At 44.9% G+C, this 8,049-nt stretch overlaps 1 long non-coding RNA gene across 1 annotated transcript; it reads right to left on the reverse strand.

The window, feature by feature from the left end:
• Positions 1 to 672: 672 nt before the first annotated feature.
• On the reverse strand, positions 673 to 7,742 carry LOC134485267 (uncharacterized). The gene is made up of 3 exons (XR_010063331.1): positions 7,409 to 7,742; positions 4,912 to 4,971; positions 673 to 1,237 (listed from the first exon to the last, which is right to left on the reverse strand). It is a non-coding gene; the product is annotated as an uncharacterized LOC134485267 (long non-coding RNA).
• Positions 7,743 to 8,049: the final 307 nt, after the last annotated feature.

An 8,049-nucleotide genomic window follows, 5' to 3' on the forward strand; every position in this document is an offset into this window, starting at 1 on the left:
AGACAACCACATGGTGGCTCACAACCATCTGCTGTAATGGGATCTGATGCCCTCTTCTGGTGTGTCTGAGAACAGCTACAAAGTACTCATATACATTAAATATTTCTGAATGGGCCCAAGCTTGAGTGAGAGGAATGAGCTCTATGCCCTCTCCTCTGCCCACAGATCAGCTTCCATTTTTATTGCTTTCCTCAATGTCCCTAAGGGATATTGACCATGTTTCTAAAAACTAACCCATAACCCAACATCTCAGACAAATGTCATGTACAATCATACATGTTGTATACTGTACAACTTTGATGAAGAGGGGACATCACACATAAGTTGCATACTCTGTTCAAGCTGAACTGAGGCCTGGTTCAGGTTCCTTGGAAGTCAATATCTCCTGACCTTGCCCTTAGAGTTTCTTCAGATGGCCATGACCAGCTTGGGCAGACTCTACCCCAGAGCCTGGGAACTTACTCTTGATGTCAGGTTGGTAGGAAACACACCACTATGCTTGAAGTTGCCCATCAATGAGTTCCACCTTCCCTCTGCAGGGCCATTATTCACATCGAACTTGATATTGGAACTTTTGCACTGAGTAAACCCAGCCCCATTCCCAAGAGGAACTTTTTTAGAGCTTGGCACTACTGGCAGATAACGAAACCCTAACACTGTACAAAAACCATCTTTTTTTCTCTCATTAATTTATTTACTTTATATCTTGATCATAGGCCCCTTCCCAGTCCTACCCTTACAAATCTCTCCCCCATTACCTCCTCCCCTTCTCTTCAGAAAAGAAGAAGCCCCTCTTGGGTAACACCCTGTCCTGGGACATCAAGTCAAAGCATGACTAAGTGCATCCTCTCCCACTGAGGCCCAATCAAGCAGCCCAGCTACAGGAAGGCGATCCAATGGCAGTCAACAGAGTCAGGGACAGCCCCTGCTCCAATTCTTAGGGGATCTACATGAAGACCAAGCTGAACATCTGCCACAAATGTGTAGGGAGCCTAGGTCCAGCCCCTGCATATTCTTTGGTTGGTGGTTCAGGCTCTATGAGCTCCCATGGGCAGAGATTAGTTCACTCTGTAGGTTTTCTTGTCCTGTCCTTGAGCCGTCCGGCTCACTCAATCCTGTCTCCTCTCTTCCACAAGACTTCCCAAGCTCCTCTGGAGGTTTAGCTGTGGGTCTCTGCATCTGTTTCCATCTGCTGCTGGATGAAGACTCTCAGAAGACAGTTATGGTAGGCTCCTGTCTGCAAGCATAACAGAGTATCATTAATAGTGTCAGGGGTTAGCTCTCTCACATAAGATAGGTATCAAGTTGGGCCATTCATTGGTTGGCCTTTCCCTCATCTCTGCCCCATCTTTATCCTTACACATCTTGTAGGCAGGACAGACTTTGGGTCGAAGGTGTGTTTTGTGGGTGGATTGATGTCTCCATCTTCTATTGTTGGATCTCCCAACCATTAATTATTCAGAATTCCTAAGCCATCAAGAAATTTTTAGCCATTTGGTTTGTTAACAAGATGAAGGAGAGAATCTTCTCACACAGGAGATTGAAAAGGCAAGCCAGCTTTCGGTAACAAAACCTCCTGATAGTTGATAGATCAAGAATATCTGATCATCGTTAATGAAGTATATGTGTTGGGAACCTTTGGAAATTCTTGGCATGCATGGCTTCTCTTAAACCTTACAACTTTCTGGAGGTTGGCATTGTTACTGAACCCAATTCAAGGATAAGAAAATAAGGTCAAAGGGAGGAAATAGAAGGGGAAAGGGAGGAAGGAAAAAAGAGGAATAAACTAGAGAGAGAAGGGAAAGAAGGCAGAGAAGAGGGAATGGATGGAGGAGGAAGGGAGAAAGGAAAGAAGGGAGGAGAAAAAGAGGAGTGAGGGAGGGCAGAAAGAACAAAAGTGTTCATCACAATAGCTGAGATCACAGGGCTAGGAAGCCATGTTTGTTCTGAAACCTTTTGTGCTCCCAACACAAGTGTTTCTTTGTTCCTCAGAGGTTCTCCATGATATGAGCATTTTCCAGGAGCCAGGAACAATACTGACAGCCTATCACAGTCTGTTCCCTAAGTTAAGAGTTGGGGCTAGTCGCAGACATTAGACTTGCACAGGACTCAGGGTTCAGAGGAAGGATGCAGCAAAGTGTGTGGTGGAAAGTTCTTCCATCCTGGCTTTGGGTAAGGTTCTCCTAGGAACTGCTAGGATAAAGGAAGGCCAGCTGTTCTGGGGAAGAATGGGAGGAGTGGCTCTAAGACATTGAAAAAGAACCCAATCCATGTTCAAAATGGAGTACTGACTGGAAAACTCCATCCACATCAAATTCTAGAAAATACAAGCTAATTATTGTGTGTCCATAATTGCCTAGGATGAGAGAACAATGGGAACACAGGAAATTTTAGGGCCTTAGGGTAGTCAGCTTATTATCTTGGTGAGGGGATGATGGCATAGGCACCAGCATATGTCAAAAAAAAAAAAAAACCAAACCATCAAACAGCATACTTCACATGCAACTTTCCTATGAAGCTCTTGTGAAGAGTAATCTTGTCAACCTGACAGGATCTAGAATCACCATGGAAACGAACCTCTAGCCATGTCTGTGAAGGACTTTTTAGAGTAGGTTCATTGAGATGGAAAGACCCATCATCATTAATATGGGCAGTGTTCCATGGACTGGAGTCCTGAAATGATAAAAAGAAAGCAGGCTAGCCACCAGCATCCATCTCCCTCTGCTTCCTAGTATGGATACAAGTGACCAGCTACCTCCCACTCCTGTTACCATGCCTTTACCACATGATGGGTGGTGCCCTCAAACTGTATGCAACACTAAACTCTCTTAAGCTGCCTTTGTTGAGTATTTTGTTACAGCACAAGAAAAGTAACCAATAAAGCTTTTATACTCCAGAAAGCTTTTAAAACCGAGTGTGGCAAAGTCTGATGCAGTTGAATCCACAGAGGGGAGGGGTGAGAAAATTGGAGGTACAGGAAGCCAAGGCCGGCACTACAGATCCGGCACCTGCCCTCTGCCTTATGGCCAGCCTCTGTTCCTAGGGATACTGAAGTACTACAAGCTAGATGACTTCAGCAATAGAAATATGTCCTCTCCCTTCATCAGGCAGAAACCCCAAGCCAAGGTGTCAGTGAACTAGGCTCCCTCTGAGACTGTGAGAACCCATTGTAGACCTCATTCCTGGATGCTGGTGAGTGCAGGCAATCTGTGTGGCTTTTGTCCTGTGGTGTTGAGAGGCGACACTGTCTCTTCTCAATCCAAGATGGCCTCATCTCAACTACTTCTACAACAACCCAATCTCCAGGTAAAGTTACATTGAGGTGCTAGCACTTAGGTCTGAACCTCAGAATGTGATGTTCCTCAGGGTAAGCAGCACAATTCAACCTTTATAGTTTGGATCTTGAATATTCCTCCAAAGTTCACGTGTTGAAGGCTTGGTCTCAAGCTTATAGCACTGCTGGGTGGCAATGGAACCTTTTGGAAGTGGCCACAGAAAAGATTACAGAACAGATTCTGTCCTGGAACTTCCAGTAGGAACCCACCCTGCTCAGACTTTGGCCTTAGTCCAGGAAGAACTATCTCAGACTCATTCAACAGCAACTCCAGGTTCCTCCAACATCCTACCTTCCTCCAGGGGCCATGATTCATAGAACACAGTGTTCTTCAAGAAGAACCTGGATACTAGATATGATGGTGCATGCCTTTAATCCCAGAACTCAGGAGGCAGAGCCAATGGATCTCTGAGCTCAAGGCCAGCTTGGTCTACAGAGCAAGTTCCAGGATAGCCTTGGTTGAGTCAGAGAAACACTGACTCAAAACAAGAAAGAACTAGAGCAGGGAGAAGAGGAAGTGGAAGAAGAGGAGGAAGAGGAAGAGGAGGAGGAGATGGAGGAGGAGGAAGAGGAGGAGGGAGCAGGAAGAGGGAGAACATGAAAGCCTTTGGGTCCAGAGCTATTGCTGTAGGTCTGGCCTTGGAACACAGGCTCAGGGATTCCAGATTGGCTATGATGCTGTGCTATAGAGCCAGCAGGCTCCTCACTTCATGGCTGACTCCTGGTAGTGCTAATGAAAGACCCAAAGATAAAAGACTTTTCTAGGGTTCCAGGAAGCCAGAGGCTGGAGCCAGAATGGGAGCCAAGTGTTCAGGTACCCAGATCAGAAGCCAGGGGCCAGGCTGGCAAACACTATAGACATTAAAGAGTGTCTTGGCTTTGCAGTTTCAAGCTTCCCTATCACTGACAAAATACCAGAGAGAAGTGACTGAAGGGAAGAGATGTGTATCTTGACTCCTATTGAAGGCCCATTATGGCAGAGAAAGCAGAGTAACTGGAGTGGTTCCATCCATGGTCGCAGGAGCCTATGGGTATGGGACAGTTTCTTGCATCACAGTGAGTCAGAGGGAGGGACTAGAAACAGAACGGAACTAGAATACTCAAGGCTTGCCCCAAGAGGAGAAAGTCTACCACCTAGGCCCCTTATCCCAAATGTTCTACTATTTCTCAGAACAGTGCTTCCAAATGGGGGCCGAGTGATCAAACACATGAACCTCTCAGAAATATTTTTCATTTAGCCCGTGACCTCACATAAGCACAGCTCTCAGACCATACAAGAACCATTGTGCACTCAATCCTACTGGCAACACACTACTAGACAGTTCACCCTTGTTCCCAGGGTAGACTCCAGAAGCTCATCCTACACAAGGATTTCTTTTCACCCTCCAGCCAGGCGGGAATACCAGGCCCAAATGGGCACCTGGCTGCCCAGCTAATTCTTCTTTCTTTTCTGCATAGACAGAGAAGACCCCAGGACAAGGGCTCTGTGCTACAGGTAAAGGAAAAAGGGCAGTCTCACACACAGCCTAAGACCCAGATTCCTGCTTAGAAGCTCTTTCAGGTCTCAGAAAGCTCACCTTTCCAAATGCATCCATCAGTAGGATTCTTCCTCTTTAGTAGATTGATGACCACATGTCCTGTATTCAGAAAAAACAAGAGGCAATCACACGATGAATCGGCTGTTGGACACCACATTATTCAATGTGAGTTTACCAAAATGTTAAAGGGCTTTTAAATGAAGCCTCATTTCTAGCACCAGGGAGACCAGAGTGTAAAAGGAATAAATCCAGGAGAATTAGTCCAGTCACTTTTTAAAGCAAAGACCCTGGAGCACACAAAGCATCACTTAAGAAGGCTTCTGCTTCCTTCCTTCCAAACACCAAGGATGTTTTCCTCACCTTAAAGGCCCCAACATTGTGCAGCAAGAAATGTAATGTTTATGTCCAATCGAAATCAAATGCCTCAGTCTAGGTATTCCAGAAAGGCAGTCTATAAAATACGTTCCAACAGCAGTTGTGACTAGACACTCACACAGCAACAAGTGTGTATCGTATTCCCACTCAGCAGCATCTATGACACAATCTGTCACACTTGTAAGCCAAATGGAAATCAAGATAGCTTTTTTACAAGTTTGTTCTAGGCTGGGGGTGCAGCTCAGTTGTTAGAGTGCTTGCCTAGAATGCATGGTTGTTTCCAGAACTCTCCCTGGAGAGACATATACAAACATCTATCCCCTCCTTATATGATAGTAATTTCACCAAAGTCCAACTCAGAGAACAAATGTGTTTATTGAGTTTGCTTACAAAATGTAAGTGAAAGTTACTTGCAGATGTGTGAAAGATGAAGGAGAATCAGAAGCTCGAGTATCCTTAGCTATATAGCAAGTCTGAGGTAATCCTAGGCTACCTTCCTTACAACAAATCGGTTTGTCCCATGAGCATTCTAACGAATCTCCTTCTCTTACCAGACTACTTATGTGGGATATTCCAAAAGGCTGCGTTGTTCATAGAGAAATCTGTGCCTCTTTGAAGATAAATTATACCTGAGAACTTGACTTTGAATTTGCTCATGAGCCTGTCCCTAAGTTTACTGTAACTCATCCATGTCCACACAACATGATAAAATAAGCGTTTCCTAAAGCATCCCCCCAGCCCCCAGAATCCTCTTGACTAAAATCATTATAAAAGGCTCTGATGTGATTTGTATTTGAAATGCCCACTGGGGTTATTGTTGAAGTCTGGGTAGATGGCACTACATTTAGGAAGTTATGGAAGGTTTAGGAGGTAGAGCCTGGTGGGAAGAAATGGTTCATCGGGGGGAAATCCTTGGGGCTATCCTTGGCTAGCTCGTGTCTCAGGATCTCTGATTCTTGATCACCTATCATCTTGCTCCCCTACCCACAAAGATATTTTGCCCAAGTACACCAGATCGTTCAACCTCAGGCTGAATGTGAACCAAGATGAACCTTTTCTCCTTTAAGTTACTTCTGTTATTATTTTGTCACCATTGCAAGAAAAACAACTAATGCAGTATGTGTGTGTGTGTGTGCTTGTGTGCATACACATGGACAAGTACATGTGAGCACACATGTAGGTGAATGCATGGGCATTGTGTGTGTGTGCACACACACACTGTTAACTGAATCAAGGGCTTCACATATGCTGAGCATGTTTTCTTCCCACTGAGCTATAACCTCAGGCCCACAATGGAATAAACAAACCAGAACAAAAAGGATGAGAAACAGCTGGCACATTTTGGAGGCTGGTGTGATGAGAACTCCTGGAAAGAAGCTGTGTCTGCAGAGACTAGTTGGCTGGTTAGAACTACAGAACTGTGGAGAGGTTGGAATGTTGTAGGTCCGTTATCTAATTACCTTAGCTTGGGCTAATTCTAGTTCTCCAGAACAACCACAGCCATTCCTTGTCTGCCTCTGTGTAAGAACTAACATCATGTGACTAATTTTTAAAAAAAGAACTGGGGCTGGGGATTTAGCTCAGTGGTAGAGCGCTTGCCTAGCAAGCACAAGGCCCTGGGTTCGGTCCCCAGCTCCGAAAAAAAAAAAAAAAAAGAACTGTTAGGATATATTAACTTAGCAGACCAGTAGCTTGCGCCAACCATAAGCTAAAAATGTCCAAAGACAGCATCTTGGGCCTATAAAAATGTCTGCCCATCTCACTATAACTGCCACTCAATGTACCCACCAATGTTCTTAAACCCGCCTTGATTCATGACTTTCTTTGTTCTGCAAAACTACAAAATTTCATGAATCTGCTTCCATGCTGGAACACGGAATTTGGGGTAACCTAATTCTGTGTGTCCCAGGCCAAGGTCACTCAAACTGGCTCCAGAATAAACTCTTACTTTCTTGAAGATGAGAGCTATGGGTTTTACATGGATACTGGCAACTAATGAACCAAGGGGACTGAGGGAGGAAGCTGAGACCCAGTCGTATTCACACTGAGTAATTCCTGGAGATTGGAGGGGGTCATCCCACCAGGGTTTCGTGATAGTGGAAAGAAAATGGAGCTAAACCCAGAGGAACCACTACAAACGAAGCACGAAGAACCAAGCTACCCTGTATGCTTTGCAGTCAGCCAGGCACAGTTCCTCAAGAGAAAGTCAAGCAGCCAAACTCTGCAAAGGGCCATGCCGATGACCTATGAGTAGAAAGGGAAGCAGGAAATTCAATTAAAGCTTACATACTGCATATGGAAACCACAAGCTACCCACCTACCCCCACCCCTATCAGGCTCTCATGATGTGCTAGCAAAACCCAAAACCAGATGGGTGGGAAAATCCTTCACAGAGTAGCCTGACCAACTCAAGAGAACAGAGCTAGGGGTGACAATGTATTTGCTATGTATTTCTAACAAGAAATCTTAGACACAGAAACATCTTATAGCCATTTATAACCAACACCTGTCAAAGAAAATGCAACTTCCTACTTTATCTACATCGCTTCCCATACTTTACATACGATTACAAATCTCCAGAACTTTCTTCTGTCTCACTGCTAATGACTGTTCCTCAACCTAGAGAAACTACGTCACCCTAGAGCTGGGTTCAATCTGCAATTAGAACCACCTAGAGTCCTTTATAAACCACTAATCTCAGCCCCCTCCCCTGAGATTCTGACTTCATTAGGTGATGAATTGGCCAGACCTAAATGCTGCCTCCCCAGCCCTGCTGCTCCAGGTCATTCTAATGTGTAGCAA

Source organism: Rattus norvegicus, chromosome 1 (genome assembly GCF_036323735.1).
Source record: "Rattus norvegicus strain BN/NHsdMcwi chromosome 1, GRCr8, whole genome shotgun sequence".
In the NCBI taxonomy this organism is placed as follows: Eukaryota; Metazoa; Chordata; class Mammalia; order Rodentia; family Muridae; genus Rattus; species Rattus norvegicus.